The following is a 14,020-nucleotide window of genomic DNA, read 5'->3' on the forward strand; positions in this document are numbered from 1 at the left end:
ACGATATAAAGATCACCGGAATCAGAGTTACGGTTTGGAAATGGCAAGCAATTCAAATATGGCACCGGTCTGCGATATACAGCAAGTAGCCATCTAAATGCAACAAGATGAACATGCTACAGCACTCAAACATGGCAACAAAATACATGGCAGGGATCCATTCATGATGCTTAACAAAAGATGAACACTGAGCTACGGCTAATTCATCCATTAACAGGTTCAAACAAGCATGGCAAAAGTGCAATTGGTAAACATCCATTAACACTTGTCTGGAATTTCAGATCAGGTAGCACACTCTCGAGCATGAAAACTATATGCTACAGGGTCTGAACATGGCAAAGTAAAGCATGGCATGGAGCTACTCAAAGAGCTTAACAAAATTCCCTTAGTGACCTTGAGCCAAAAGGGATCAGAAAATACATTTGCAAGCATGTGAACATGGCAAAAACATAATCAGTTCTCACACTTAGTGAAAACTGGAGCATGCTGAAACAGATATCAAGAAGGCATGTTTACGAGCTCGATGCACTCACTACAGAGCAAGGCATGACAATATAAGCATACACCCATCAAGAATGCACATTATACAAGCTAGACATGGCAAGAATGATAACATAGCATGCATGGATCAACTACAACATCCTCGGCAAAATCGCTAACAAGTAGACAATCTGCCCAGATTCATGAAATAGCAAAAGTAGAGCTCGATTGACTCAAGCTAGGGTGCTCCATAATTGCAACAAGGACATGGATGGATAGAGCACTAAAATATTAACAAAACATCCTTACTGATCATCCTCAAAAGAGGCACGGATCACTAGGAAACAACATGAACATATGGCATCATGAGAAAAACAGATCAAGGACTTAGTGGAATTGCATTACTAAGTGCCTCACTTTGCAAGCTTGTGCTAGTCACCACACATATCACAAAAATACATGGGTAGCACCTCTGGATAGATGGCAAAACATATAACAAAACACATGTAGAGCTCAGGGGCATATCATGCACACATTAATCATGGCAAAAATGACAAATAGCTATTTGGTACAGCATATCTGACAATTATCTCAAGTAGCACTCTTCCAACAGCATTTCGGACATCAAGATGAACTCAAATGAAAATGATGCAATGAGATGAAATGATGTACTCTCTGAGTCTAACATTTTGATATGCTACACGCGCAAAACGGAGCTACGGATGCAAAGTTATGACCTGGTGAACATGGGCATATGAAACATGGCAATCTTGGGGACTTGGTGGAACTTTACCCCGCGAGAAAGTCAACTGGACGAGATGATCCCGGGACGGAGGGATCCGGGCGGCGCGGGGCTGTTTGGTTTGGGACCGGTGGATCTCATCCCACCCGACCGGATCTAGGATGGGGCGGCGGCCGGATCTGACGAGGTCGCCGGAGGACTCCGGCGAGGGCAGAGGAGGCCATGGCAGGGCGGCGCCGACAGGATCCGGGCGGCGGGGATGCGACTGGAGGCGCGGGCACTCCGGCGCCCATCGAACGGTTGTAGGGCAGGCGAACTCCAGCGCCGGGTGCAGAGGAAGGACGGCGGCGAGGTGGCCGCGGGCGGCGCCGGCGAGCCCGCCGCGGCGGAGGTTGGTGATGGCGCCGAAGGCACGGTTGAACGGCGACGCTGGCTAGACGGGCCCCGCGGGCCCGATCCGGGCCGCGTGGGCCGGCGGCGGGGCTGAGGAGAGAGAGGGAGGCGGAGGTGAGGTGTCGCGTTGTGATTCGCTGGGGAGGGCGGCGGACATGTCCAAATGGTACGAAACTTGACAGGCGGTCTACCGGTAGTAAACCAAGGCCGCTTGGCAAGTCTCGGTCCAATCTGGAAATGTTTAATCCCCACACACAAGAAGAAGGTACAAAACACCACCGGAGGAGATAGGAGCGCCGGAATGCAAAACGGACAACGGGAAAAATGCTCGGATGCATGAGACGAACACGTATGCAAATGAAATGCACATGATGACATGATATGCAATGGATGACACGCAAGAAATGACAAGGAAACAACAGCGAATAACTGGACGACAGCCGGCACATCAGTCTCGGGGCGTCACAACACTCCACCACTACGAGAGGATCTCGTCCCGAGATCTAGAATGGCACCAGAGGGACAAACGGAAGAGAAAGAGAAGAGGTAAAACTAAGTTGCTTCTTTGACAAACGAGTGAAACCAAAGAACCGTGAAAAGGTTGAACAAATTGAAAGACAACATATAGCGAAGATGAACGAAATTGAAAGCACTCCACTAGAAAAGAGAGACAAGGAAGAACAACTTCTAACAGCACTCCGGTTGGAAAGATAAGCAAGACTTGATAAAAAGAAAGAACTTGAGAAACGGGCACACACTCCGGTTAAATGGATAAGCCCAGGAAAGAACATGATCTTAGATGAAACGAGATGATTGTTGAAGAAAGCAACATCACAATGCCTCCGGAATAGAAAAGAGAAAGGAATGGAATGAACGACGAGAAACAAGATCTTGAGGGAGCATGCTTACAACAAATGGTAGAATGGAGTTGTTAGAAAACCAACAACAAAAAGAATAAGCTTGATATGGTCTTATGGAATACATCTCAATTCATGTGGTGACCACCTGCCACTCACGGGAAAAGAATAGGATTGATATGAACGAGGAGACGAGAAAACCTATTTCGCCGGAAGGATGAAAGAAGAACTTGGGTCATTTATAAGCACCATAATAGCAAAAAACCTTAGGGAAGGCTTTAGGCGTAACATGAAACAAGATAACTCCAACGAAGGGATTGATGGATTTAAAATAACTCATTCTTAACAACATGTGAAACATGAAACACGAACTCAAATTATCAAGAATGACATAATACCATCTCCAATGATACGGTAGAAAGGATTGCACTTTGGAATGCAAGATGAAGAATATATGAGCTCCTCTGAAAAGAATCTCGATGAACACTTCGAGAAGGAATTAAATCCTTGATGAACCATCATGTAGAACCTTCATGAAGAACTCTGGTAATAAAAGAATGATCAAACGAAATGAAGGATGAAAAGAATAAGGTTGAAGCCTTGCAATGATTTAGATGGATCATCGGGATGATATAATTGAGATATCTTGGAACTTCACGAAAGAAAATATAAACAAAAGAAATCAAGAATTTTGTTGAACCTCCGGAATAAGTAATTGAATTTACTCGATGAAACAAGAATAAGAATTACATTATGCTTATCCTTCACCAATTAAATTGATGAGGAGCAACGGATTTGGCATACTACTTATTCTAGTAGAGAGGATTAAGATAGATATTGCATAAATTTGAGAAGGTCTTCGACGAACCACCGGTAGGATGTAAGAATGAATGAATCGATACAATAACAAAGGAAGAGAAAATCTTGAATGAGCCACCGGTAAGAATTGAAAATGAACGAAGAGAAGATAAAGAAACACCGAGAAGAATTATAAAATGAACGAAGATGCTTGAGAGGATTTAGATACATGAGAACGAAGAGAATACGAGCCGATTAGAGGTGAAAAGAATTCTGACAATCAAAAACAATTATGAGAGGATGGGCTCGAACTAGAATCACGAATCTCTGAGAGAACGGATAAGATATGGAGGTAAAACTCTTCTTCAGTCTTCAAAATCTGAGAATGACAACGGGAAACACCAACAAAAATTGTTGAGGCACTCCGGAATGAAGAATAGAAAGGTTGAGCCAACGGTGAAAAGAATTTGAAAGATCTTGGAGGAAGACATATGACTGATGACAATTCATTCTTACGTCATACTTGAAATGAATTTGAGAATAACTCCGGGAGAATAAGAAGAATCAGGTAAGATCCTGTAAAAAGACCTGTGGGTTAGGGCCCACTAAAAAGAAACACCATAGAATGATTCAAAAGAGAGAAAGCACCGGTAAGATTTAAATGGCTAGAATGAGATAATAACCTCGAAATAGGTTGAACTAATCTTGAAAGACAAGACGAGCCTTCTGAGATATCTTCAGCACTTCGGAACAAATGAAAAGCGAGAAGTGCATTATTATGAGGTGCACCGGCATGAGGAAACATTTGAAACGAGGAAAAGGGATATGACTAACACCAAAAGCTTGAATTGAAACCACCAGAGAAGAAAAAGAACGGAGAATGATGAACTAGAAGCTCTGTTAGAATCTTCATGAGAAGCACCGGATAAGAATGGAGAGACCTCCATCGATAAAATGGATAGTTGAATAAGAAATCTGAGTCCTTGAAGAAAAAGGGTGGGTGGGCGGGAAAAACAAAGGCAACTTGGGGACGGATGAAACAAACACCGTTGAGAAGAACTGATAATTGATCTTGCTGATGTTGAAAAGATCGGGACCACTTGAAGAGAAAACACGCCGGTTGACAAGGATTGACATGACAATATCGATTATCATGAGGGATTAGTATTCACATAGGAGCATAAGAACACCACTTAGGAAAAGGTATGGAATCAACATTTGACTTCGAAGCAACTCGAATACCACAACTCAAAACAAAAACAAAGGATTGGCTTGCAGAATAAGCCGGAACAAGCATATGATAGAGATTTCGTCCGAAGTTTTCGTGGTGGGGCCTACACGGGCTCGATCGTACAGCACCATCATGTACAAGGCAGTGCACATGACATACGAAGCGTCCCCGAGTCGGCATAGCCAAAGACTCTTTAAGACACAACGAGACCACTGTAAAACCAACCGTGGATAGGCGGACCACTAGACGTCGAACCCTAATTTCATATCATATATCCGTCGGAAAGATATCCTAAGAGCTACTTGAATTCCCACTTATAAACTCCCGAAATTTTCCCGGTTATGCAATCAGGTGTTGGGGATACAGGGGAAGCATAATATCTCACCCAAACTAGCAAATCCTACATCCAGCTGTATCCATCCTTCAACACATAACCACGAAACCTTCGGAAATCATCTACCTCAACCTTCGAAAAGCATCCGTTATACAAGTTATGGCAATACTCCCGAACTCCTGCCCCAGTACTGGGTGGCGTTGAGGTTATCTCACCAACAACTGCATAAAAGAGATTTTCGATGGCGGCGAAACTGATCTCAGGTATTCCAGAACTGCAATGATAAAATTGTGACGACAACACCTCGGAGCTCAACTCCCCGGGACACTGCCACAAACCCCTGACAGGAGGCACCAAGACAATGTTCTCGTCACAAAACCATCGGAACGATTCCAAGATACCTGCGTGATCCTAAAAAAGTTTTAGTGAAATTTGAGAAGAGAAGAGTCAAAACTCTACGTCAGGATGCCTTACCAGAGCGATGAGGAGACTGGGAAGTAAAAAGAATTCCTAAACTCTCCGATATATAATTCCTAAATGACTCAAAACATTTTTCTAGACACAACTCGACTGCTAAAAACGATCAAGCAATGGGGCTCCTAAAGTCGGGGAAGGCTCTGATTACCAACTAGTAACGCCCTCGATGCGGCTATATCTCCCACGTGACGAAGCATGACTTAGAGGCATAACCGCATTGAAAGCAATGTCACAAGTGAGGTAATCTTCACACAACCCATGTAATACATAAGGGAAAGAGATACATAGTTGGCTTACAATCGCCTCTTCACACAATTACATGAATAAAGCATTACACCATCCAGATACAATCAAGGTCCGACTACAGAACCAAAATAAAAGAAGAACCCCAAATGCGACAAAGGTCCCCGATCGACCCCAATTGGGCTCCACTAGTGATCAACTAGAACAGAACAACACAAAGGACAAGATCTTCATCGAGCTCCTCCTGAGCTTGGTTGCGTCATCTGCACGGTCTCATCGGCACCTGCAAGCTGGTTTTGGAAGTATCTGTGAGCCACGGGGACTCAGAAATCTCGCACCCTCGCGATCAAGACTATTTAAGCTTATGGGTAAGGTAAAGGTATGAGGTGGAGCATGCAGCAAGCGACTAGCATATATGGTGGCTAACATATGCAAATGAGAGCGAGAAGAGATGGCAAAGCACGGTCGATAAAAGTATGATCAAGAAGTGATCCTAGAATAACCTACGTCAAACATAACTCCAACACCGTTTTCACTTCCCGGACTCCGCCGGAAAGAGACCATCACGGTAACACACGCGGTTGATTCATTTTAATTAAGGTCAACTTCAGGTTTTCTACAACCGGACGTTAACAAATTCCCATCTGCCCATAACCGCGGGCACGGCTTTCGAAAGTTCAAATCCCTGCAGGGGTGTCCCAACTTAGCCCATCACAAGCTCTCACGGTCAACGAAGGAATAGACCTCCTCCCGAGACATTCCGATCAGACTCGGTATCCCGGTTCTTCAAGACATCCTTGACAATGGTAAAACAAGTCCAGCAAAGCCACCCGATGTGCCGACATCCTGATGGGAGCTGCACATATCTCGTTCTCAGGGCAACACCGGATAGGTCAAGCTACGAGTAAAACTAGCCCTCAAGTTTTCCCGAGGTGGCCCCGCAGGCTGCCCATTTCGGATCAACACTTAGACAAGCACTGGCCCGGGGGGGGGGCTAAAATAAAGATGACCCTTGGGCTGGCCCAACCCAAGGGAAAAAGAGGCTAGGTGGCAAATGGTAAAACCAAGGTTGGGCCTTGCTGGAGGAGTTTTATTCAAAGCGAACTGTCAAGGGGTTCCCATTATAACCCAACCGCGTAAGGAACGCAAAATCCGGGAACATAACACCGATATGATGGAAACTAGGGCGGCAAGAGTGGAAGAAAACACCAGGCATAAGGCCAAGCCTTCCACCCTTTACCAAGTATATAGATGCATTAATTAAATAAGATATATTGTGATATCCCAACAAGTAAACATGTTCCAACAAGGAACAACATCTCCATGTTCCAACAAGGAACAAACTTCAATCTTCACTTGCAACTAACAACGCTATAAGAGGGCTGAGCAAAGCGGTAACATAGCCAAACAACGGTTTGCTAGGACAAGGTGGGTTAGAGGCTTGGTTCAACAATATGGGAGGCATGATAAGCAAGTGGTAGGTGTCACAGCATAGGCATAGCAAAAGAGCGAGAAACTAAGCAGGCAAAGATAGAAGTGATTTCGAGGGTATGGTCATCTTGCCTGAAATCCCGTAAGGAAGAAGAATGAGTCCATGAAGAAGACAAACGGACGTAGTCGAACGGATCCTCACAAATGCAACGTTACTGGAACCAAGCCGAAGAAGCAAACACCGGAAAGAAGCACACAACATAGTAAACAACCAACACATGAACATGATATGATATGCGGGATGCGGTATGCGATGCATATGCATGATTTGCAAGGGAATGAATGAACCTGGCCTCAACTTGGAAATCCAAGTGTGCCACTGGAAAGATGAGATGAAATCGCTTGAAAACGATATAAAGATCACCGGAATCGGAGTTATGGTTTGGAAATGGCAAGCAATTCAAATATGGCACCGGTCTGCGATATACAGCAAGTAGCCATCTAAATGCAACAAGATGAACATGCTACAACACTCAAACATGGAAAAAAATACATGGCAGGGATCCATTCATGATGCTTTACAAAAGATGAACACTGAGCTACGGCTAATTCATCCATTAACGGGTTCAAACAAGCATGGCAAAAGTGCAATTGGTAAACAGATCTCAGACGCGTAAAACCAGCCCTCAAGTTTCCCCGAGGTGGCCCCGCAGGCTGCCCATTTCGGACCAACACTTAGACAAGCATTGACCCGAGGTGGTTAAAATAAAGATGACCCTTGGGCTGGCCTAATCCAAGGGAAAAAGAGGCTAGGTGGCGAATGGTAAAACCAAGGTTGGGCCTTGCTGGAGGAGTTTTATTCAAAGCAAACTGTCAATGGGTTCCCATTATAACCCAACCGCATAAGGAACGCAAAATCCGGGAACATAACACCGATATGACGGAAACTAGGGTGGCAAGAGTGGAACAAAACACCAGGCATAAGGCCGAGCCTTCCACCCTTTACCAAGTATATAGATGCATTAATTAAATAAGATATATTGTGATATCCCAAAAAGTAAACAAGCTCCAATCTTCACCTGCAACTAACAACGCTATAAGAGGGGCTGTGCAAAGCGGTAACATAGCCAAAAAACAGTTTGCTAGGACAAGGTGGGTTAGAGGCTTGGTTCAACAATATGGGAGGCATGATAAGCAAGTGGTAGGTGTCGCAGCATAGGCATAGCAAAAGAGCGAGCAACTAAGCAAGCAAAGATAGAAGTGATTTCGAGAGTATGGTCATCTTGCCTGAAATCCCGCAAGGAAGAAGAACGAGTCCATGAAGAAGACAAACGGACATAGTCGAACGGATCCTCACAAATGTCACATAACCAGAACCAACCCAAAGAAGCAAACACCGGAAAGAAGCACACAACATAGTAAACAACCAACACATGAACATGATATGATATGCGGGATGCGGTATGCGATGCATATGCATGATTTGCAAGGGAATGAATGAACCTGGCCTCAACTTGGAAATACAAGTGTGCCACTGGAAAGATGACATGAAATCACTTGAAAACGATATAAAGATCACCAGAATCGGAGTTACGGTTTGGAAATGGCAAGCAATTGAAATATGGCACCGGTCTGCGATATACAACAAGTAGCCATCTAAATGCAACAAGATGAACATGCTACAACACTCAAACATGGCAACAAAATACATGGCAGGGATCCATTCATGATGCTTAAGAAAAGATGAACACTGAGCTACGGCTAATTCATCCATTAACAGGTTCAAACAAGCATGGCAAAAGTGCAATTGGTAAACATCCATTAACACTTGTCTGGAATTTCAGATCAGGTAGCACACTCTCGAGCATGAAAACTATATGCTACAGGGCCTGAACATGGCAAAGTAAAGCATGGCATGGAGCTACTCAAAGATCTTAACAAAAGTCCCTTAGTGACCTTGAGCCAAAAGGGATCAGAAAATACATTTGCAAGCATGTGAACATGGCAAAAACATAATCAGTTCTCACACTTAGTGAAAACTGGAGCATGCTGAAACAGATATCAAGAAGGCATGTTTATGAGCTCGATGCACTCACTACAGTGCAAGGCATGACAATCTAAGCATACACCCATCAAGAATGCACATTATACAAGCTAGACATGGCAAGAATGATAACATAGCATGCACGGATCAACTACAACATCCTCGACAAAATCGCTAACAAGTAGACAATCTGCCCAGATTCATGAAATAGCAAAAGTAGAGCTCGATTGACTCAAGCTAGGGTGCTCCATAATTGCAACAAGGACATGGATGGATAGAGCACTACAATATTAACAAAACATCCTTACTGATCATCCTCAAAAGAGGCACGGGTCACTAGGAAACAACATGAACATATGGCATCATGAGAAAAATAGATCAAGGACTTAGTGGAATTGCATTACTAAGTGCCTCACTTTGCAAGCTTGTGCTAGTCACCATACACATCACAAAAATACATGCGTAGCACCTCTGGATAGATGGCAAAACATATAACAAAACACATGTAGAGCTCAGGGGCATATCATGCACACATTAATCATGGCAAAAATGACAAATAGCTATTTGGTACAGCAGATCTGACAATTATCTCAAGTAGCACTCTTCCAACAGCATTTCGGGCATCAAGATGAACTCAAATGAAAATGATGTAGTGAGATGAAATGATTACTCTCTGAGTCGAACATTTTGATATGCTACACGCGCAAAACGGAGCTACGAATGCAAAGTTATGACATGATGAACATGGGCATATGAAACATGGCAATCTCGGGGACTTGGTGGAACTTTACCCGGCGAGAAAGTCAACTGGATGAGATGATCCCGGGACGGAGGGATCCGGGCGGCGCGAGGCTGTTTGGTTCAGGACCGGGTGCATCTCATCCCACCCGGCCGGATCTAGGATGGGGCGGCGGCCGGATCTGACGAGGTCGCCGGAGGACTCCGGCGAGGGCGGAGGAGGCCATGGCAGGGCGGCGCCCGCAGGATCTGGGCGACGGGGACGCGGCTGGAGGCGCGGGCACTCCGGCGCCCATCGAACGGCGGCAGGGCAGGCGAACTCCAGCGCCGGGTGCAGATGGAGGACGGCGGCGAGGTGGCCGCGGGCGGCGCCGGCGAGCCCGCCGCGGCGGAGGTTGGTGATGGCGGCGAAGGCACGGTTGAATGGCGGCGGTGGCTAGACGGGCCCCGTGGGCCCGATCCGGGCCGCGCGGGCCGGCGGCGGGGCTGAGGAGAGAGAGGGCGGCGGAGGTGAGGTGTTGTGTTGTGATTCGCCGGGGAGGGTGGCGGACATGTCCGGCGGTGGAGGAGTTTTGTCCGGACGCGAGGAGGAAAATGGCTAGGGTTTCATCCGTGAATTTCGGGAGGGGAGCACATATTTATAGGTAGAGGGAGCTAGGGGAGTCCAAATGAGGTGCGGTTTTCGGCCACGCAATCGTGATCGAACGACCGAGATGATGGAGGAGGTTTAGGTGGGTTTTGGGCCACTTTGGAAGGGTGTTGGGCTGCAACACACACGAAGCCTTTACGGTCCCTCGGTTAACCGTTGGAGTATCAAACGAAGTCCAAATGGTACAAAAATTGACAGGCGGTCTACCGGTAGTAAACCAAGGCCGCTTGGCAAGTCTCGGTCCAATCCAGAAATGTTTAATCCCCACACACGAGAAGAAGGTAGAAAAGACCACCAGAGGAGATAGGAGCGCCGGAATGCAAAACGGACAACGGGAAAAATGCTCGGATGCATGAGACGAACACGTATGCAAATGAAATGCACATGATGACATGATATGCAATCCATGACACGCAAGCAATGACAAGGCAAGAATAGTGAATAATTGGACGACACCTGGCACATCGGTCTCGGGGCGTCACAACAAGCCCAGGCTGGAGTACAACTACGGTGAAAGACGTTACATCTCATCGGAGGCATTCCAAGCTCCTATACATTATTTTCTACAGCTCTGGAGCGTGATACACACCAAGTCGTATCGCACGGGTCACGCGGGACTGTGGAGAATACAACTATTACAGTACTAGTGAAACTACTACTAGCTTAGACAGCTCCGTAGTAATCCTCATAAAATTCACCACCAAAGCCTGTAAGCGGAACATGATCATCTGGGAACAGACGGTCCTGTGGAGCTTGCGGGCCATAGGGACTCGGATGTGGCCTTGGTCCAACAAACGGTGGCAGACAGGGACCACGAGGAGCGGTGATGCCTCCTACATCACGCCAGTCCATACAATCTGGCAATCCAGACCGCACGGGGTACAGGTCCCTCATGTCCATGTATCCAGCCTGCGCAGCAGGTGCAAACCGGGTCAATGTGGCCCAGTGGTCAGAACGAGAGTTGAAAAGCACCATCCGCAAGGCCCGATTTTCATGGTCCTTGTCCTCGAGCATCTCGGCAGTGGTGCGGAGTAGTGAATCCTCGTGTGTAGAGTCATAGTACAAAGCCTGATAGTACCCCTGTGCCCCAGGGAGTGAGGCTGGCATGTAGCGAAAATCGGTGTTCTGAAGCAAGGTAGTTCTGGCTCGAATGATAGTCATCATTGAGTAAGCTGCGTCCTGCACGGACATCTCAATAGTAACCCCAAGTCCATAAGAGTAGTGAAGCGGTTCAGTGGCTCCAGGATAAGAGGGGTATATCCTGACAGTACAAAGGTATTGGCTCCGATTGAAGTCTCGGAACTGCTCCTCGATGGTATACTCCGGATATCATCAATAGCCTGTCGCAACCATCACTCAGACCAACATGGCCGTGTGACCAGGTACATCGAGGCACCTTGTCAGATGAACCACTTGGTTCTGGGAACGGGTGGCCATCTAAAAGCACAGAATAATGCAAAGGCATTAGAATTTTCTAGGAGAAATCAGACAGCATAACGGTTGTAAATGCTCAGAAAAAGATTTGAGACATTCAAAACAGTTTGGAAAACCACTCAACAACATCATATCAAAGTTTTGGTTCAACTGGCAACATACTAAAAGTAGTAGAAACTGAACTGAGGCTTGAACCAACAATTCTCTAAGTTACTACGGATTAGTAACACGTGAACCTGATAGAGAGAAGAGAGCCTAGTCCTTAACCCACGTAGAATGAGAAGAGAATGACTCAGAACAGAGGGCATAAGGTAAAGGAGTAAAAGAGCCTTATGTTCCCTCCCACAAACAATTCCCCTACATATAACTAAAGCATTTCTAGACTCGACATCGACCAGTTTGGCTCCGAACCTACAGGCAGTCTGACTCTGAAGCCAACGCTGTCAGGACCCCGATTCCAAGTCACACTGATCTAGCCTGTAACACCTCATATCACTTTGCGGTCTCACGCACGGTATTCCCACGGGTGTCGCCTTACCATGGCCCGGGACCATTTGCGCCTTTTGGCTCACGTATATGGTAGTGTCGCTAGCATCCATATGACAGAGAACCCGGGCTGACATGGCTAGTCGTGAACCCAAAGCGGCACTAACCTATCGGGACAGGCATACATGAATCACATCGAGCATGTCGGTCAGCAGCGTGTGAATCCGGGGTGTAGCACTAGGCTAACAGGATTCCGGGAACCCGGGCTGTAGCAGGCTAGGCAGGACTCCGGATGTCACTGCATGACATTTCCCCGAAGGGACAAACACAAGAACGAAGTGAAACACATGTCGGCCAGTCAAATGTCCTGAGCAGTAGTGCTAGGCTAGCAGGACATCGGTGAACCGGGCTGTAGCGGACTACTATGGCTCATGGAAGCACTAGACTACATTTCCCCATAAGAGAGGCTGCCAAGGATAACCAACTAGATTGTCGGATCCCACACATACCAAGCATTTCAATCATACACACAATATGCTCGATATGTGTAAATACAACATGGCATCACAACAAAACTCTACAACTCAAAGTACTTTATTTAAAGGCTCCAGATAGCCATACATAACATGTTCATACAGGTAGGGGTCACATGACCCGACACTCAAGTCATACAAGCATACAAGCACATGCGGAAGCAAACTAGTCTGAGTTCAGACACTAGAAAGAAAGAAGGCTTGACGAAACCTGTCTATCTACATAGGGCCCTCCATGGCCAGAATCACCACCTGGGTGGCAAGTCACTCATCGACGTCGAGATCTACGTAAAAGCCGTTAGAGGGGCGGTGTTGTTGTCTGAAAACAGTAATTAAAGCCACATGAGTACAAAGGTACTCAGCAAGTGTTACAGCAGATCCTACTATACATGCTCATTCTCAAGAAGGTGGTGGAGTTGTTGCAGCAAGCAAGCTTTGACTCTTGGCTAAGCTATCCTACGAGACACCACATGTAAAATAGTTTCGCACACGAGTCCACTAATCACCAACACAATACTCCACCATGGATCCTCCCTTGTCATCCTACGAGAGGGCCATCCGCGGTACTCACACATATCTTGAGTCTTTTAGTAGTAACCATTAACTTGTCTATGAACTGTATAGGCAACCAAGTAGTCCTTTACCGCGGACGCGGCTATTCGAATAGATGATGTTAACCCTGCAGGGGTGTACTTCTTCATACACGCTCTCACCACTTACCGTCGTTTACACGACATGTACTCAGAAACCCTCAAGCGGAAGCCCAACGAGGGTGTCGGCCACGGCCTACCTAAACACTCAAGTCTCTAGTCCAGGTTTATCGCCTATCCAGGTTCCATCCGCAGGGAGTCCGACCGAGGTTTCCACATACGGCCCCGAACGATGTGAACAGGGTTCCCGAGACACCAAACGGGTGACTCGGTACACCGTGCCACGGTGTATCTACCGCATCATAGCCCACCCCTAGGGTCAGTGATACGCACGGCCGCTGAGGGAGTCCTGGATTAGGGGGTCTCCAGACAGCTGGACTATCTCCATTGGCCGGACTGTTAGACTATGAAGATACAAGATTGAAGACTTCGTCTCGTGTCCGGATGGGACTCTACTTGGCGTGGAAGGCAAGCTAGGCAATACGTATATGGATATCTCC

Source organism: Triticum aestivum, chromosome 3A, assembly GCF_018294505.1.
Source record: "Triticum aestivum cultivar Chinese Spring chromosome 3A, IWGSC CS RefSeq v2.1, whole genome shotgun sequence".
NCBI lineage: Eukaryota > Viridiplantae > Streptophyta > Magnoliopsida > Poales > Poaceae > Triticum > Triticum aestivum.